The sequence below is a fragment of the Cynocephalus volans genome, chromosome 3 (assembly GCF_027409185.1).
Source record: "Cynocephalus volans isolate mCynVol1 chromosome 3, mCynVol1.pri, whole genome shotgun sequence".
Lineage (NCBI taxonomy): Eukaryota > Metazoa > Chordata > Mammalia > Dermoptera > Cynocephalidae > Cynocephalus > Cynocephalus volans.
In genome coordinates, this window is record NC_084462.1 from 92,666,875 (window position 1) to 92,686,250 (window position 19,376).

The window sequence follows — 19,376 nt, forward strand, 5'->3', positions numbered from 1 at the left end:
ATATAATTAATGACATATGGAATTCTGTTTTGTATTGTGAATAGCTAAGGAAGGGGCAATAAAATGGGAGATGAGAAATGAAAGGCAGGGGAAATTGAAATGTATCAGTGGGCTACCCAGGGCCCCAGGACCTGGGCTGAAAAGGACCCTGTCTGATCCCTCAAAGGATCATAAGATAACTACTCCTTTTAGCCTGGGGGAGGCTCCAGTGAGCTGTACTGAGTAAGAAGGGAACAGGGAGGAAGAAAGCTGGGAAGACCCCAAAATATTGCTGAAAAAACAAAGATTAACAGACCTTCAAGTTTCTGACTATAATGTAGCATAAGAATTTTTTTGGATCATCAGAAAGAGCTCCTCATCAGTTAAATAAAGGAAACCTACATTTAGAGTAATCGGTATGAATGTTAATGTTCCCAAGTAAAGAAAGTTTTCTAAACAAAATGAGAGAATCAAGAAACTTAAGCAAACATTCACATTTACAATTTAGGTTCATTCTGAGATGTTTCTTTACTTCGCAGAAAATTTCCTTCCCTATGGAATTGCTTTTAAAAATGTAATTGCTTCAAGCATTTAAAATATAATTTCATTAAACACATGCAACAGGGTCTTCCTGTATAAGCACAGAACTACCTGAATTTTGTCTAAATATGGTTCATTAAGAAATTTGGCAAATTGGGCTCCTGCCCTCCCCCAACACCTTGCTTACCCCAGCTTGTGGATTCCTTGTGGCTCCTCAGTGAAGGATTGAAAGAAATATGCAGCTTCAAGGGCCAGATGGGTGGTGTCTAGGGCCCTCCTTCCCTGTGTCTGACCTCACCTCAGAGGAGGAGTTCAACTCTCAAGTTAAATACTTATATGTTTTTCTCCTCCCACAACCAGGCACATCTTGCCAGTGCCTCGGGGCCCACTGGGGACCCAGGGTATGGAGAGGGGGACTGGACCCCCTTTCTGCAACCAGGCTCACCACGCCAGCACCTTGGGGCCCACCCGTGGACTCAGGGTATGGAGCCAAGGATTGGACACTCCCCACAACCAGGCACACTGCCAGCACCAAGGAGCATGCCAAGATCATCTCCTCTATGTGTATCGCCCACCACAGCCACCATGATATCCATGGCTGCCGCGAAAGTGGCTAGATGCCACAAGCACCACGCAGATGGTCTGCCAGCTACTGGAGGAGTGCACTGACACAATAAGAGTCACCAGCAGAGACGAACAAAAGAAGAAGATGTCTCTCTCCACAAAGCCCATTTTAGAGTGACAGAAGAGACATTTGCTGTATGATAGTATTGGGGGACCTGATCACAACACTCAGCATTGGACAGATCATTTGGACAGCAAATCAACAGAGTAACCATTATTCTTTCAGAGAGAGAGAAGAAATCTAGGGTAATTAAAGGGGGAGGAGGGAGGGAAAAAGGGATGGGGAGGGACTGGACAAGGGGCATAAAGAATAATTATGATTTGTAACAATATATGTGCTAGTAATATTGATTTGATCAACATATCTCATGTTGAACCCCAAAAATATGTATAATCAATTTTGATTCAATAGAAATTTAAATATATATATGTTTTTAAGATGATTTTTCAGCCTAAGAATTCTGCAGGAACTTCTAACAGGCACCTCAGTGGAAGCATTGCCACCACTGGACTAGTCCCTAGATAGCATGTAAAAGAAAAATAAAGTCTCTACACCCAGAAAACTTACCATGATTTTATACTGGAAAGACATTTCCTAGAAAAAATAGAAAGCAGGACTGTACATGACTCAATGCCAAATGACTGCTAGGCATTCTTTTATTAATCCATTCTACAAATATATATTGAGTATCCACTATCACCCAGGCACAGTTTTGGGTGCTGAGGACACAAAAATGAATGAGACAACATCTCTACCATGAAGAAACTTACAAATCAGTGAGAAAAGACAGATGCATCCAGAAATGCTTCCCAGAGCTGCTAACACTTGTTCTGAGTCTGGAGTCTTGAAAGATAAGTAGGGGATTACCAGTGGACAAGAGGGACGTGTTCCAGTGGAGGGAAAAGCACCAACAAAGGCACAGAGGTGTGATCTCCCCTGACAAGTGAAAGGAGGCTGGAAAAATTAAAGAACAGAGGGAAATTGTTGAGAAATTAACTAAGGAAGGACAAAATAAAGTAAGAAATTAGTTACGGAATGGAAGGGGGAAATGTGAGTGGGATGGGAGTGGTCTTCAAGAAATAAGTCTGGAGATGCAGGCAAGTACTAGATAGAGGTGGGCTCTGTAAGCTGGGCTAAAAAGTTTGAGCTTATCCTGAACAAAATGGGGAGGCAGAAGGATTGGAAAGGGGCACACTGGGGACAGGGAGTGCAGACAAAAAACAAAAGCAATAGGCCAGGTTAGACGTGGTGAAGCTTTAACTAAAGTAGAAGAGAACGCACAGAAGGAAATAAATCCATAGGACTTGGTGACTGATCGGGCATGGAGAGGATGAATAAAAGGAGGGAAGATAATCGTTCAACATTGTTCAAAGTGACCTTGTTTCTGCCTACTCCTACCCTCCAACAATACTTAGCTGCATGTTGTTCCCTAAACACCCAACGTACCCTTGTGCCTGTGCAACTTTGTGGATGCTGTTCCTTCTGCTTCTGATATCTTGCCCTTACTTATCTACCTAGCAAACTCCTACACCTCCTTCAAGTCTCTGTTGCCAGGCCACCCTCTTCAATGAAGCTTTTTATGACTCCCTCCAGACAAGACTTAGGACCCCTCCTCTGCACTCCTGCCATACCAGGTTTTTACAGAACTCTCCCTACAAAACTATGATCTCAAGCACTATCTTGCTCATCACTGTATCCCCAGGACCAAGGCCTGCCACAATATTCAGCGATCAATATATATTTATTAAATAAATGTGAACAGTGCCACCACCACCACCACCACAGGATTCTAGCCTAGATTTTTTGATGTGTAGATGATTAATCTAATCTCCAAAATAAGGACACACGTTTCTATTTCCCCAGTTCTGTGCACACAAGCACACAATCCCTCGCAGAGTAAATGTGTATTGTATTTTAAGAGTAGAGCAACTCCCTTCACCTGGCTGGGCCCCTTCTGTCTTTCCTGCCCTGCCTAATGCTATCTCATAAGATTATTATGAAAATTAAGTAAAGTGCTTGTAAAGCAGTAGGTGACCTTGCAATTGTTGGGTACTATTGTAAGGTCCTACAGTAATTCAGGAAAATAAGATATCAGTGTTGAAAGTAAACCAGCGTACCTGTGAAGGTATCTTCAAGCTGATGTCCAAGTATCATCTCAATAGGACTGTGAAGTGTCTCTTGCTCATCTTGTCTCACGCTTTATCTCTTTTCTTTCTTTCTTTCTTTCTTTTTTTTTTTTTCTAGTTTTACTTTAAATAATTGATGGTTTGGGAGCCAGGTCCAAGCATACCAATAGGCACAAATCCTAGTGTTGTGTTTAGGTAAAATGATGCCAGTGATCACATCTCCCTCTTCCTTCTTTCTTTTCCTGTAGGAGGTGTAAAAACCATGTCTTCCTCTTTCTAACTGCAGGCCACAGCACTCTTCTCACTTTCCCAAAGGATCCAGGTTTTGTTTAAATGAAGATATTGACATAACCCAATTGCCAAGAGGAAGAGAATTAACCTGGCAGTTACCTCCCTTCAATTAACTGACTTTGGCTCCATTGTTTGTTTTTTGTCTTATCAGTTATAGTTTTATTGATGAACTCTCTCACGGTACAGATCAGGAAGAACAAAGTAATTTACCTAGAATCGACAGCTAATTAGTGGCTCAGCCAATTCCATATCCTGACACCCTCATTCCAAGTCCTGAGCTATTTCTGGGCTATGGGGTTAAAGGTAAGTTAGGGATGTCTCTGTTTCTGCAGCATTTTATAGTCTTTCAAAAGATTTTCCTGTACTTCCACTATTCATCCTCACAACATTCTTGTAAGGTAAACAAGTCAGCTACTAATCCTATATTAGGTACAAATAAAAATAGACTTAGAGAAGATATACAATTTGTCTAAAGTCACACAGTTATTTAGGGCAGAGCCAGGATGAGAGGCTAGCTCTGGTCATTTCCATGGAAAATGGGCCTTGTAATTGTCCTAAAGCCAAGAGGTTACTCCTGGAAAACTAGGTGGCCTGCTATAAACCCATATGAGAAATAACCAGGGAATAAGTAATATGTGATTTTATCCTTCTTGCTGTTTATGCTATCCTTCCTCGTCTTTGATTGCTGGTAGAAACAGGCAGAACTAGAGAGGATATAGGGACTTCCGATTTTGGTCTTAATAGAGTAGCTGGTATTTGACTAACTCTCCTGACTGAAAACAACTCAAGAGGCTAGAAACAAATATGTAAAACAGTTTGAAGGCCTTGCAGAGCAACCAGTGGAGGCAGGACTTGAGATATATGATCCTTGAGAGAAGGGAAGCAGAGTTGAGCTAAACATTCATCCTAGATCTTTTTCAAGGGCATTCTATTTTGCAAATCAAAATGTAAGAAATAATACTCTAATAGTCTTAAAGGTTGAAGAGACAGAAGACGGAATCTGGGGCAGTCAAAATGGCTGCAATTTGAGGGGAGAAATCATAAAAAGAAAAGGAGGATCCCCAAAACCTGAAACCAAATTTCCAAGTCATTGACCAACTCATAAGGTTATAAGCTATAGATGTTCAGAAGAAAATGCCATGAAACTCAGCAGAACACACACACACACACACACACACACACACAAACAGTAGCTGGAATGCTAAAGACCTAAGCAGAGATTTCAGCAATCGTGTAGTGCTGGAGAGATAAATTAGTTTCAAGCCCTACTGAAGACTTGGACTTTGATAAATATCTCAAGCTTCTACTGAGACCCTAACAGGGCTGTAATAAGAATTATAGGGAATTAAACCTATGCCGTAGGGGGAAAGCAAAGCTGAAATAACTAACACAATCAAGCCTCAAACAAAGCCTTAGCAAGTTCAATTTAATCCATTTCTACCCTATCTGCCTGTAGTGGATTGAATTATGTCCCCCCAAAACTCACTGAAGCTTGACTTGTGTCCCCTAAGATTTATTTATTAGAAGCTTAGTCCCCACTGTGACTGTTAAGAGGATGGTAAATCCTGTTATGGATATTGGAAGGTGGAAACTTGAAGAGGTGATTGGCTTGTAGGACCATGCAGTAGTGAATGGATTAAAATAGGTAGTCAGGGGTGTCATTCTGAGGGCTTTAAAAGAAGAGGAGAGTCTGTCTTCCTCTCTCTCTCTCTCTCTCTCTCTCTCTCTCTCTGCTCTCTCTGCTTCCATCATCTCACAATGTGAGACCTGTGGGTCACTGTTGCCACCACCAGATGGACTTTGGACTTCCCAGCCTCAGAAAGTGTAAGCAATAAATTTTGTTTTTCGTTATAAAAAACCCAGTTCCATGTATTTTGTTATAGCAACACAAAACGGACTAATTCACTGCCTGACAAAAGAAATGCTAACTCTCTTCAAAGATATAAAACATCAGCCAGAGCATCTGCAAATTTTCAACTACACAGTCCAGCATCTATAAAAAAATTATAAAGCATTACTAAAAAAATAGGACCAAATGACCAAAAACCAAGAGAAAAAAACAGACAATAGAAACAAACCCATAAGTGACTCAGATTTTGAAGATATCAGACAGGGACTTCAACATATAACTATTGCTATGGTTAACTCAGTTGATTAGAGCATAGTGTTATAACACCAAGGTCAAGAGTTCAGATCCCTGTACTGGCCAGCTGCCAAAACAAAATAACTATGGTTAATCTTTTCAAGAAAATGGGATAAGTGAACAAAATTCTCAACCTGGCAAAGAGGGTTTATCCAAAAAATTTTAACAAACTGCTAAAAGCCAAGTATTGAACAGTATAAGAATACAAAAAGCCTGGGAACCACAACACAAGGGAAAGGCATACCTAGTAAAAGGCTCTTCTTCACAGATCTCACCAAGTGCTCACTAGAAAGAGTATGAGCAAGATAGGAGAAATTACCTTCTCCCATGATGAGGCCTGGGGAAGGTGAGCAGCTGCCACGGTAGGAAAGACACAAAACTCTACCTGGATTCTTCTCAGCTACCTCCCCTACTGTAAAGTCTTGGGTCACTGGGTGAGGGAAAGAAAATTTTGCCATTCTCAGACCACAAATGAAAGCTCATTTCTAGAGGAAGTGAACAGGAAAAAAAATATTTATCTCTAAAAGAGAGGCAGAAAACTACAATGGGCCCAGGTCATTAGAGATCCCTGATTGCTGCAGGAGGGAGGATCACTGATAATGCCCCACTGTCAAGACTCAGGGACACAGCACCTGTGTAAGATTGAGGGCGAACCTGAAAAACAAAAAGCACTCCCCTTCCTCACACCAGGATAGCAAGCATTGAGTAGAAAATAACGGGCATCGACTTCTACAAGATGGGGGAAATATGTGGAGAAAGACCTTCTCTAAGACATAGGTGCAAAGGGAAACCTTAAAGCTGAAGGTCAAACAGTTATCAAGAAAAAGCCTCAGAGGGGCTGGCCACTTCACTCAGTTGGTTAGAGCATGGTGTTATAACACCAAGGTCAAGGGTTTGGATCCCCATACTGGGCAGCTGCCAAAAAAGAAAAAAGAAAAGAAAAGAAAAATCCTCAGACCCACTTCAACAAATCCAGCTCAACTCCTTACTGAATTGACTGAACCCCAAACACTAAAGGTTTATCTAAATAAAATACATGCCCATTTCCAGGCATAAAAATCATTTGCCCTAGCCTCTATTATTCTACACAAGATGTCTGGTTTCAACCAAAAAGTTCTTGATAAATAAAGAAACAAGAAAAAAAACATACCCTGACAAGATAATGCAACACCAGAACCAGAATCAGCTATAATCCAGATGTTGTGACTATTATATGCTGGAATTTAGAATAATTATGATTAACATGTTAAAAGCTCTAGTGGAAAAGGAGGACAACATGCATAAAGAGATGAGGACTGTCAAGAGAGAAGAAAACTACAAGAAAGAATCAACTGGAAGTGCTAAAAGTGAAAGACATGGTAATAGATATGAAGAATGTCTCTAAAGTCTCATTGGTAGACTCAGGTCAACCAAAGAAAGAATCAGTGGTCTTGAAGATAAATCAACAGAAGTTACCCAAAATTAAACACAAAGAAAAGGGGGGGAGAGAAGGGGGCAAGAGGAGAGAAAGCAGAATGGAGCATCCAAGAGCTAAAGAAAACACATGATCCTACAAATATCAAATGATCTAACATACACATGATTGGAATCCCAGAAAAAGGGGAGAAAGAGAGAGAAGGAGAGAAGAAATATTTGAAGAGATAATGGCTGAGAACTTTCCAAAATTGATAAAAGATGCCAAACCACATATCCAAGAAGTTCAAAGACCACAAAGCAAAATAAATACCAAGACACACACACACACACACACACACATACCCCTAGACACATAATATTTAGACTGCTAAAAAAGAAAGATAAAGAGTAAATCTTGAAGTCAACTAAAGAGAAATAAAACACATCACATACAGAGGAATAACAAAAAGAATTGTCGCAGACTTCATGAAGAAATTATGCAAAAGAAGACAAGAAAAAAATGATTCTAAAAACAAAATTCAGGGGGAAAAAAAAAATCTGTCAACCCAGAATTCGTTTTCCAGCACAGATAGCTTTCAAAAATGAAAGAAAAATAAGACTTTTTTTCAGACAAAAACAGAGAGTTTTTATTACCAGTAAAATCTACACAAGAAGAAATAGTAAAAGGAGTGTTTGAAATGGAAAGAATATGATACCAGAAAGAAACTTGTATCTACACAAGAAATGAGGAGAGCTGGAAGTGGTATTAATGAAAGTAAACATAAAATTCACTTTTAAAAAGTTTAACTTCTCTAAAAGATGACTGTCTAAAGCAAAAATAGTGTAAATGTATAATGTGTTTATAGCATATGTAACAATAAAATATATAGTGCAATGAATGGGAGAAAGGAATTGGTAGTGCTATTGTGTCTTTATACTACTATGAAGTTGTATAATATTACTTGAACATATAATCTGATTAATTAATGATGTGTATTACAAACCCTAGTGCAAACATGAAAAAAGAAAAATTTACAGAAGCACAAATAATAAGCCAATAGTGGAGATAAACTGAAATAATAAAAAATACTCAATCCAAAAGAAGGCAGAAAAAAAGAAACAAAAAACAAAAGGAACAAAAAGAAAACACCTAGCAAAATGGTAGATTTTAATCTAATCATGTTAATAATTAAATATAAATAGTCTAAGCCCAAGGAAAAAAATAGTTTGCCAGATTGTATTTAAAAAAAAGGAAGATCCAACTATACACTGTCTATAAGAAACCTACTTTAATAGAAAAGCCTACTTTAAATATAAAAGCCGACTCTAAATATAAAAACATAGAATAAAAGTAAAATAATGGAAAAAGACATAGTATGATAACATCAATTTTTAAAAGCTGGATTAAAAAGCTATATTAATATCAGAAAAAGGAGGCTTCAGAGCAAAGAAGATTAATAGAGATAAAGAAGAGCATTACATTAATGGAAAAGAGTGAATTCACCAAGAATATATGACAATCCTAAATGAGTGCAGACTAAACAATATAGCTTCAAAGACTATAAGGCAAAAACCAATAAAATTTAAAGGAGAAATGGACATGTCCACAATTATGACTGGAGAGTTTAACACTCTTTTCTCAGTAATTGATAGAATGAGTAAGTAAACAGAAATACATGAGGAAATAGAAGACCTAAACATCACTATCAATCTACTTGACCCAATTGACGCTTTTAGAATATTTCACCCAACAAGAGCAGAACATACATTAACTTTTTTTTTTTTTTGTCTTTTTCGTGACCGGCACTCAGCCTGTGAGTGCACCAGCCAGTCCTATATAGGATCCGAACCGGCGGCGGGAGCGTCGCTGCGCTTCCAAGCGCCGCACTCTCCCGAGTGCGCCACGGGCTCGGCCCAACATACATTAACTTTAAGTGTACACAAAACATTCACCAAAGTAGACCATATTCTGGGCCATAAAACAAATCTTTGCACATTTAAAAGAATTAAAATAATACAAAATATGTTCTAATACAATAATGGAATTAAACTAGGAATCATTAACAAAAAGACATCTTGAGAGTCCCAAAATATTTGGAAATTATGCAAGACACTTGTAAATAATCCACGAGTCAAAGAAGAAGTCATAAGGAAAATTAGAAAATATTTTAATAGAATGGAAATGAACATATGTCAAAATCTGTGGTATGCAACTCAAGTAACACTTATGTTAGAAAAGAAAAAAATATCTAAAATCAATCATCTGAACTTCTACTTCAAGAAACTGGAAATAGAAGAGCAAACTAAATGCAACACAGGCTGAAGGAAATCATTAAGAAGAGAAATCAAGAAAGGGAGAACAGAAAAACAATAAAGAAAATCAATGAAATGAAAAGCTGGTTCTGGCTTCTGGTCAAGATGGCAGAAGAGGCGGTTACCAGCATCACTTTCTCCCACATATCAACCAATTTACAACTATTAAGAAGCAAGTACAGCCAAACTGGGGCTCAGGGGAAAAGGAGGAGAGACCTACAGAGTTCATGAAGGCAGGAGAAGCCACAATGAGAGAGAAAGGATCACTCCTACCATTTTGAATCCTGGCCACTTCAAGGCTGGAGCTGCTGAGCACACAGAGCAAGAGCTGGCAAAAGCTGCAGCTGTACCTTTCCAATGAAGTTGCAGGGGAGAAGAGAGCTGTGATGGCCCTCAGGCCAGCAGGACCACTAACAGGGTTCCCAGGGACCCGCATAGTTGTGAGAAGCCACAGCAACTGAAATAAGGAGCCACTCAGAGGCCAGTGAGTCATCACAGGGGACTGGCATATGGCCTGTCCCATGGGAAGTGTTTGGAGTACAGGTGGTGGTGGAGACAGGCCCACTGGAGGACATTGGGGCACAGCATGGACAGCTGATCTGCCCCCCAATCGGTGCAGGGCCACTCAGTGGAGACTGGTCAGGAATATAGAACTTAAGGGGGAACAGTTTACTGACAAGACTCAGGTCCAGACCAGAGTTTCTACACATAAAACCTGAGCTGCAGAAAAAGCCTTCTACAGGAAATCAGCAACAAAGCAGCAATTTAGCCCAACCACAGGGTTCAAGTGCTGGTCCCCACAGGAAATTCCCCCATTTTAGAAGTAAGCAAAGGACAACAAATTAGTTCTGGTGCAGAGTTTAAGTAGTGTGGGCAGCTAATAATCCAACACAGAACTGAAAGAAAAAACAAAATATCCACAGACCAGCGACAAAGTTTGATATTAACTATGAAAAGGTCTTACTTCACCAAAGAAGACCTATAAAACCTAAAAGGACTGGAAGCCTCCTAGGACCCCAAGCCAGGGATGCCATAACCCCTGACACCCGCAACCAGCCCGGTAACGACCACTGAGCTGCCGCAGGAAACACCCTGAGCTCCCAAGCCAGGGCAGTGGGGGACCATGGGCTTTGGCCACAATCCCTGACATCTGCATTCAGCCCAGCAATGACCAAGCAACCACTGGAAGCCCTCTGGTCTCCCCTACAGGAAGAAGCGAGGTGCCATGGGCCTCAACCATGCCCTCCCTCCTTCCTCCTTCTCCCACCCTATTTCCTTCCCCCTTCCCCTCTCGCCCTCCCACCCAACTGCTCCACAACAGTAACTTAGAATGTAAAAATAGATGGAGCCGGGGACCAACCCCTCCTCCCACAACCAGGCAAGAAGCACGCCAATAATACCACTTCCATGTGGGTGGCCCACCACAACCATGACAATAGTCACAGCTGCAGCAAAAGCAGCTAGACACCACAACCACTGTGTAGAGGGCCCGCCAGTCAATTGAGTGCATTGACACAAGGAGAGTCATCAACAGAAAAGAAGAGGATGTCTCTCTCCACAAAGCCCATTCCAGAGTGACAGAAGAAGCATCAGCTCTACGATAATATTGGGGGACCTGAACACACCTCTCTCAGCATTGGACAGATCATCTAGGCAACAAATCAACAGAGTAACTGTTACTCTTTCAGAAGGAGAGAAGAAATCTAGAGTTATCAGAAGGGGGAGGGGGAGGGGGGGTAGAGAGAGGTTGGATAAGGGGCATAAAGAATAAGTACAATTTGTAATAACATATATGCTAATAATATTGATTTGAACAACATACGTCAATGTTGAACCCGCAAAATATGTATAATCAATTATGATTCAATAAAAAAATAAATAAATACAGAGATTATGGTTACCACATCTATTATCTTCCTGTTAACTGCCTTTGCAACATATATTGTGTTTAGGTAGAATTACATAACTTTGCTCTGTTTTTTTGATTGGGTATTATAGACTTATAGTTTTGATAATGCATTATGTTATACCCAAGTCAAAATAATATGGCTTTTTGCATTTTTTAATACAAATTTTTATTCTGTATTCTAGCAGTTTATCTAAATTGCTTTATTATAAAGACTGTAACATGACGATACCTGTTTTTTACAGTTCTTGAGATAACCAGTACTGTTTCTTATGAAAGGGTGATAAGCTGATATTCTTTTTGGAGTAAAGGTTATCTGCAATCTTATTTCTGCATTATTTCAAAATTCATTTTCAGTGAATCAGCTTGTGACTCAGTTGGCAGAATAGAATACTGTTGAAATTAAAATGTCTTTTTTTTATGTGATTGGATTTTGGAAATGGACTTGATTTAATTGTTGTTTTTATTTCCAATTCCCAATGTGGACTATAGTCTTCTCACCAAAGAAAACCTTTCCACATCTGTGAACTTCACATTTAACTTTAGCTAGCCATCTTGCTTATTATTGGCAACAACTATTGGTGCTGGCTAATTTCAAACCCACAGCATTAAGGGAAGAAGATAATTTTGATTGTCAATTGAAATTTGATTTTAAAGTCTATCTTAAATGTTTTCTTTGTTGAATTTTCTTATTTAAATTTGTCTTGTTTATGACCAACATAAAATTTGCATGACCTGCCAAATCCAAAAGGAAAATATCCATAAGCATGCCATAATGCTGTTTAACAGCTCTCTTTCTAATACAATGTTTTTATTAAATCTAGCAATGTAATAAAAAAAGAAAAGTTGATTTTTTTTGCTTGTAAATATCTTCTACAAGATGAAAAGCTGACTCTTTAAAAATATCAATAAAATTGATAAGCCTTTAACTAGAATGATTAAGAAGAAACAAATTACAAATATCAGGAATAAAAGAGGGGACACCACTACAGCTCCTAAATACATTAAAAGATAATAAGGAAATAGTAAAAACAACTTTATTTCCATAAATTCAACAACCGAGATGAAACAGACAAATTCCATGAAACAACAAAATTGCCAAAGCTCACTTAAGATGAAAGAGATACCTAAAATAGACCTATGTCTATTTGTAAATTGAATGTATACTTACTTACTGAATTTATACTTTAAAAACTTACAACAAAGAAAAGTCCATATCCAGATGTCTTCAAATATTCAAATTCTACCGGATAGTGAAGAAAGAAATAACATAAATTTTCATAAACTCTTCCAGAATGTAGAAGAGGAAGGAACACTGATGACCCATTTAGGAGGCCTGATACAAAAACCAGACAGTAAGACACAAGAAAAGAAAGCTACAGAGGTAGTGATATGACACTACTCACACACAACCTGCTGAGCTCTCATGTGTCAGGGGTGGAGCCCCATGGCTTCCCTCTGCACCTCTGGGCCACCAAGATTCACATCATCCCTGTGGCATTCAATCTCCAACTTTGTGGCACATAAAATACCCAAGGGGGAGTGGATGGCACTTCTGGACCTGGTTGAGGTGTCCAAAGGACCGATTCAACAGTATGAACATGCTGAGAAATTACTGAGGAAGATGTACCATGTACTGCTGGAGGTGGATGTGTTGAAGGGCACCCTGCAATGCCCAGAATCTGGATGTCTGTTCCCCATCAGCCATGGGATCCCCGACATGCTGCTGAATGATGAGGAAACCAAGACTTAACCACGCCAGGTAACAGTTTTTCATTTTGTGACCATGCGTTTCATTGTTTATGTATATCTTGTTTACTAGTTCTTCTACGTGTGCCCCCAACCCTGAACCAATGACACACCAAACATACAGTGATCCTGAGTTTGACAGTATATTTTTTCTTTCTCATTAAAGGTTCAAAACCAAAAAAGAAAGAAAGAAAAAAAGAAAGAAAGTTATAGATCAACATACAGCATGAACATATATGAAAAAAATCCTCAACAAAATACTAGAAAATCAAATCCAGAAAGATATAAAAAGTATATCATGACCAAGTGAAATTTATCCTTGGAATGAAAGGCTGTCCAACATTTGAAAATCAATGCAATCAACAGACTAAAGAAGAAAAACCGTATTATTATCCCCATATATTCAGAAAAAGTAATTAACAAAGTTCTACATTTATTTACAATAAAAACTTTTAGCAAACTAAAAATAGAAGGCAGTTTCTTCAACCTCATAAGGGGCATCAACAATAAACCTTCAGCTAACATCATTTTTAATAGTGAAAAACCAGATGTTTGCTCCCTAAGATCAGGAACAAAAATGTCTGCATTCACCGCTCTCTTTCAACATCATACTGAAGGTCCTAGCAAATGCAATAAGGTAAGGAAATACCTAAAAGACATACAGATTAGAAAGAAGAAATGAAATTTTCTCTGTTCACAGACAACATGGTTTCTTATGTAGAAAATCTCAAAATATCTACTAAAAAAAGTAAATAAACTACCAGAATTAATAAGTGAATTAGCTAGGTAACAGTATTCAAGGTCAATAACAAAATTCAATGGTATTTCTGTATTCTAGCAATGAATAATTGAAAATTGAAATTTATTTATTTATTTATTTTTTGTCTTTTTCATGACCAGCACTCAGCCAGTGAGTCCACCGGCCATTCCTACATAGGATCCGAACCCGCAGCGGGAGCGCTGCTGCGCTCCCAGTGCCGCACTCTCCCAAGTGCGCCACGGGCTTGGCCTGAAAACTGAAATTTATTTGTTTGTTTGTTTTTGTCTTTTTCGTGACCGGCACTCAGCCAGTGAGTGCACCGGCCAGTCCTATATAGGATCCGAACCCGCAGCGGGAGCGTCGCCGCGCTCCTAGCGCCACACTCTCCCGAGTGCGCCACAGGCTCGGCCCCTGAAAACTGAAATTTAAAAAAACAATACCATCTGCAAGAGCACCAAAAACAAGAAATAGTTAGGTTTAAATGTAAGAAAAGATGTAGAATCTGGATGCTGAAAACTATAAAATTTTGGTGAAAGAAATTAAAGAACACAAATAAGTGGACACATATACCATGTTTATGAATTGGAAGACTCCATGTTGTTGAAATGTCAATTCTTCCCAAACTGATCTACAGATTTAAATCAATCTCAATTGGGCTGGCAGGTTAGCTCACTTGGTTAGAGCATGGTGTTGATAAGAACAAGGCCAATGGTTCAGATTCCCATACAGGCCAACTGCAAAAATAAATAAATAAATAAATGCTAATCAAAATCCCAGCAGCATTTTTTGAAAAAATTAACAAGCTGAGGGCTGGCCCGTGGCTCACTTGGGAGAGTGTGGTGCTGATAACACCAAGCCAAGTGTTAAGATCCCCTTACCGGTCATCTTTTTAAATAAATAAATAAATAAATTTAACAAGCTGAGTCTCAAATTTATATAGAAAGTCAGAGGAACTAGCATAGTCAACACAATTCTGAAAAACAGCAAAGTTGAAAGATTTCAAGACTGTTATGGACCGAATATTTACATCCTCCCCAAAATTCATATGTTGAAGCCCTAACCTCCAATGTGATGGCATTTAGAGATGGGGCCATTAAGAAGTAATTAAGGTTAATTAGTTCATAAGGGTGGGGACCTCATGATGGGGTTAGTGTCTGTATAAGAAGAAGAGGAGATTCCCTTCACCCCACATGTGAGCACAGAGGTAAGCTCGTGGGAGGTTGCAGCTAGAAGGTGGCTGTTTGCAAGCCAGGAAGAGAGCCCTCACCAGAACCCAACCGTGGTGGCACCCTAGTCTTCTAATATCCAGCCTCTAGAACTGGGAAAAAGTAAATTTTTGTTATTTAAGTGACCCAATCTATAATATTTTGTTACAGCAACCTGAATAGACTAAGACAAAAACTATTGTAAAAGGACAGTAACCAAAACAGTCTGGTATGTCTTAGTTTATTTTTCACAGTCCTGGAGACTGAAAGTCTAAGATCAAGGTGCCAGCTGGTTAGATTCTGGTTAGGGCCCTCCTCCAGGGTGCAGATTGCCATCTTCTTGTTGTATTCTCACACAGAAAAAGGGCAAGAGAGCTCTCTCAGGTCCCTTTTATAAGGGCACTAATCCCATTCATGAAGTCTTCACCCTCATGGCCTAATTGCCTTCCAAAGATCCTACCTCCTAATACAATCACATTGGGGCTGAGGATTCAGTCCATAATATGCTCTCAGAGAAAGAATTGACACATAGTTCAATAGAACAGAAGAGAGCACAGAAATAGACTCATATATGTGCGGTCAATTGATTTTCTACAAAGTTGTGAAAGCAACTCAATGTAGAAAGAAAAATGTTTTCAAGAAATGACACTGGAACAATTGGATAACCATATGCAAAAAAAAAAAAAAACCCACCCTCAATTCATAACTTGTAACATATTTAAAAAGTAACTCAAAATGGATGATAGACCTAAATCTACAGCACAAAACTATAAAACTTCTAGAAAAAAAAATAGGAGAAAATCTGTGTTATCTTGGGCTAGGCAAAGATTTCTTAGATATAACACAAAAAGCACAATCCATGAGAGAAAAATTAATAAGTTAGACTTCATCAAAATTAAGAACTTCTGGTCTTTAAGACATCAAAGTAAATGAAAAGACACCACAGATAGGTAGAAAATATTTGCAAATCACATATCTGATGAAAGACTTGCATCTAGAATATATTTTAAAACTCCGAAAACACAATGTTAAGAAAAACAAGCAAACAACTAGATAAATAAATGGGCAAAAGACAAACAACACTTTATCAAAGAAAATATACAAATGGCAAAAAAAGCATATGAAAAGGATCTACATCATTAGTCATTAGGGAAAGACAAATTAAAACTATAATGAGATGCCACTCCACCTCCATTCAAATGACAAAAACGAAAAGAAAAGAAGGAAGGAAGGAAGGGATTGAGGGAAGGAGGGAAAAAAGGAAAAAAGGACAATACAAGTCCTGATGTGTTTTTAGAGCAACTAGAATTCTCATACACTGCTGGCAGAAATTGTTTCCACAAGCGTATGCAAAGACAAGTTTAAAGAAAGCTACTTTACATTATAATTTTTAAAATAGTGTATCTTCAAATTTTTTCTGTTTTCCCTCTCTGTCCTCTCTTCCTGGGACTCAAATTATACGTATAAGGGTACATTGAAAAGTTCACGGAAAAATAGAATTAAAAGATAATGCTAATCTTTCCTTGTACACTAGGCCACTGATGATATTCCACAGATCTTTAATACAGTGTTCTTTTTTTTTTCAGTCTTTTTAATCTCTGTGTTTCATTTTAGATAGTTTTTACTGCTATATCTTTATGTTCACTAATCTTTTCTTCTACAATGTCTAAGCTGCTTTGAATCTCATCAGGTATACTTTTCACTTCAGCTGTTGTATTTTTCATCTCCAGAGGTTCAATTTCATACCTCTTTTTACATCGTCTATTTCTCTCCTCATGAAGCTCATTACTTTCTCTATCTCCATGAATGCACTTTATGTGTTAAAATACCTGTTGTAATGGTTTTGTGTTCTAATTCTATCATCTGTGTCATTTCTATATTTGTTCCTATTGACTGTCTATTTTCCCCTTTTTTGTGGGTCTTATCTTATGCTTTATTGCATGTTGGGTAAATTAAAGTATGATGACAGTTAATATGAGTTTTATGTAGTCAGGTGCTGGATTTTTCCGTATTTCTTTAGATATTTTTGGACTTCATTCTGGGGTGTAGTTAAGTTACTTGGAATAAGTTAGTTGAATCTATCAAAGCATGTTTTTATGCTTATTAGGCAGGTCCAGAACAGCCTTTAATCTAGGACTGATTTGGCTCTACTATAGAGGCAATCCTATTCTGAGAATTTTACTCAGTGCTCCAGGAATTAAAAGGTCTTTGGCTAATAGGTTCCCAGCCCTGTGTGAGTTCTAGGGGTTTTGTTGCCTGCTCTTTTGCAGTAGTTCTTTCTCAGAACTCAATTGTTTTCTCACATGCATGTACAGATCAGCTTTCTGAGCAGCTTTCTTCTCCTCGATACTTTACCCTGTGAATTCTAGGCACCTTGGCCTCCCTGAAATCTGACCTCTGTCTAACCACTGGTCTCTATCCCACTTTCCTGAGCTCTGGCCTGCAAACTCTCCCCAGACGGTGAGCTGAGACAGTCGTAGGGCTCGTCTTGTTTCCCATCTTGCAGGGATCACCATCCTGCACTACCCGTTGTCCAATGTCTGAAAACCGTTGTTTCATATATCTTGTCAGGACTTTTAGTTGTTCAAGGTGTGAGGGTAAATCTGATCCCTGTTATGCTGTCTTGGCCAGAAGTAGGAGTCTATAAATAATTAGCAAGTGTCTACTATTGTGCTGGACACAGCCTTTGATGTTGAGGAAATAGGAGTGACCCAAACAGACAATGGTCCTTCCTCCAGGAAGACGCAATTTAGTGAAGACCCGTGAAGACAAGTATTGGGTCCTATGGTAAGAATGGATATAATCACAAAGTTTTCACTTCTCCCCTGATAGAGAACTTCCAGATGTAAAGCTGTAGCTTCAAACAGTAGCAGATTGCACAGGACGGCAGGAGTGGGGGATGGGGAGAACTATGTAAAAAATATTGCCTACAATTTTGTAAATAGAATGGCTATTTGGTCATAACGAAACTGCATTAGTTTATGAACTAACTTGGATAACTATAATGGCCATTTAAAAAAATCCCTGTGAGGCTGAGTTAATTCATGTGATATGCTTCGCTCAGTGCTCAGTATGGACTGCTTCTCACCTCACTTCAATTCAATCCAACAAATATTCATGAACTCAAACCCACATCTCAGAGTAGTGTTGGTGCCCTTATGCCCACTCCTGTACAACTTTTATGAGTATTCCTATTGTCTTCTACCCCAGATTCAGAATTCTCTCCTGTCCAGGAGCAGCTACATAACTGGCAGGGCCAAGTGCACAATGAAAATGCAAGTCTCCTGTCCAAAAAGTACAAAGAATTTCAAGACAGCAACAACGGAGCATTTAACAAAGCACAGGGCCCTGTGTAACTGCCCAAGACACACACCCATGAAGCCTTTCCACCCCTGTCTCACCTCCAGAAAATTTCCAGGCTCCTCTGTGATGCCCTCAGCCATCTGATGGACAGACAGAAAGCCTCTCCAGCAGCCAGCGATACAGTTAAAACACACACACACGGCCGGCCCATGGCTCACTCGGGAGAGTGCAGTGCTAATAACACCAAGGCCATGGGTTTGGATTCCATATAGGGATGGCCGGTTCGCTCACTGGCTGAGCGTGGTGGTACTGACAACACCAAGCCAAGGGTTAAGATCCCAATCATCTTTTAAACACACACACACAACACACACACACACACACACACACACACACACAACCAAAATACTCACCACCAGCAGTTCAAATGTACAGTGCTTCCTAGGGCTACTACACAGCAGGCACTTACTAAATACTTACTGAATAACGACTAATAAAGAAAACAGAAGTTATGCTTTAACCTAAAGGAAAGGAGCTAGCTAGCTAGCTTTGGACAGCAGGATCTTACTGGCATCCCTGAAATCTCCCCACATGGGTGACCCCTTTCTGAGCTCCAAGTTCAGGTCTGCCAGTGTTAATGCAGTGCTAATAAATGTCATTTAACAACCTTTGGAGAAAATACAGAAAGTTTATTTAAAATGGGAGAATTATATTTAGAGGAAAGGGTGAGAACCAATGAACTGAAATTTTCAACTTTTTTATCACTGGCTGAGCTAATATTAGGTGGATATATTACATTACCATGTTATCATCAAAGAAAGAGAACAGAAGCGCCGGCCCGTGGCTCACTTGGGAGAGTGTGGTGCTGATAACACCAAGGCCACGGGTTCGGATCCCATATAGGGATGGCTGGATAGCTCATTGGGTGAGCATGGTGCTGACAACACCAAGTCAAGGGTTAAGATCCCCTTACCGGTCATCTTTTTAAAAAAAAGAAGAAGAAGAAGAAAGAGAACAGATTTGGAAATTATCCTGCTTCCT

At 39.2% G+C, this 19,376-nt stretch overlaps 1 pseudogene; it reads left to right on the forward strand.

Moving 5' to 3' along the window:
• Positions 1-12,710: 12,710 nt before the first annotated feature.
• On the forward strand, positions 12,711-13,071 carry LOC134371585 (multifunctional methyltransferase subunit TRM112-like protein; annotated as a pseudogene).
• The last annotated feature ends 6,305 nt before the right edge of the window (positions 13,072-19,376 follow it).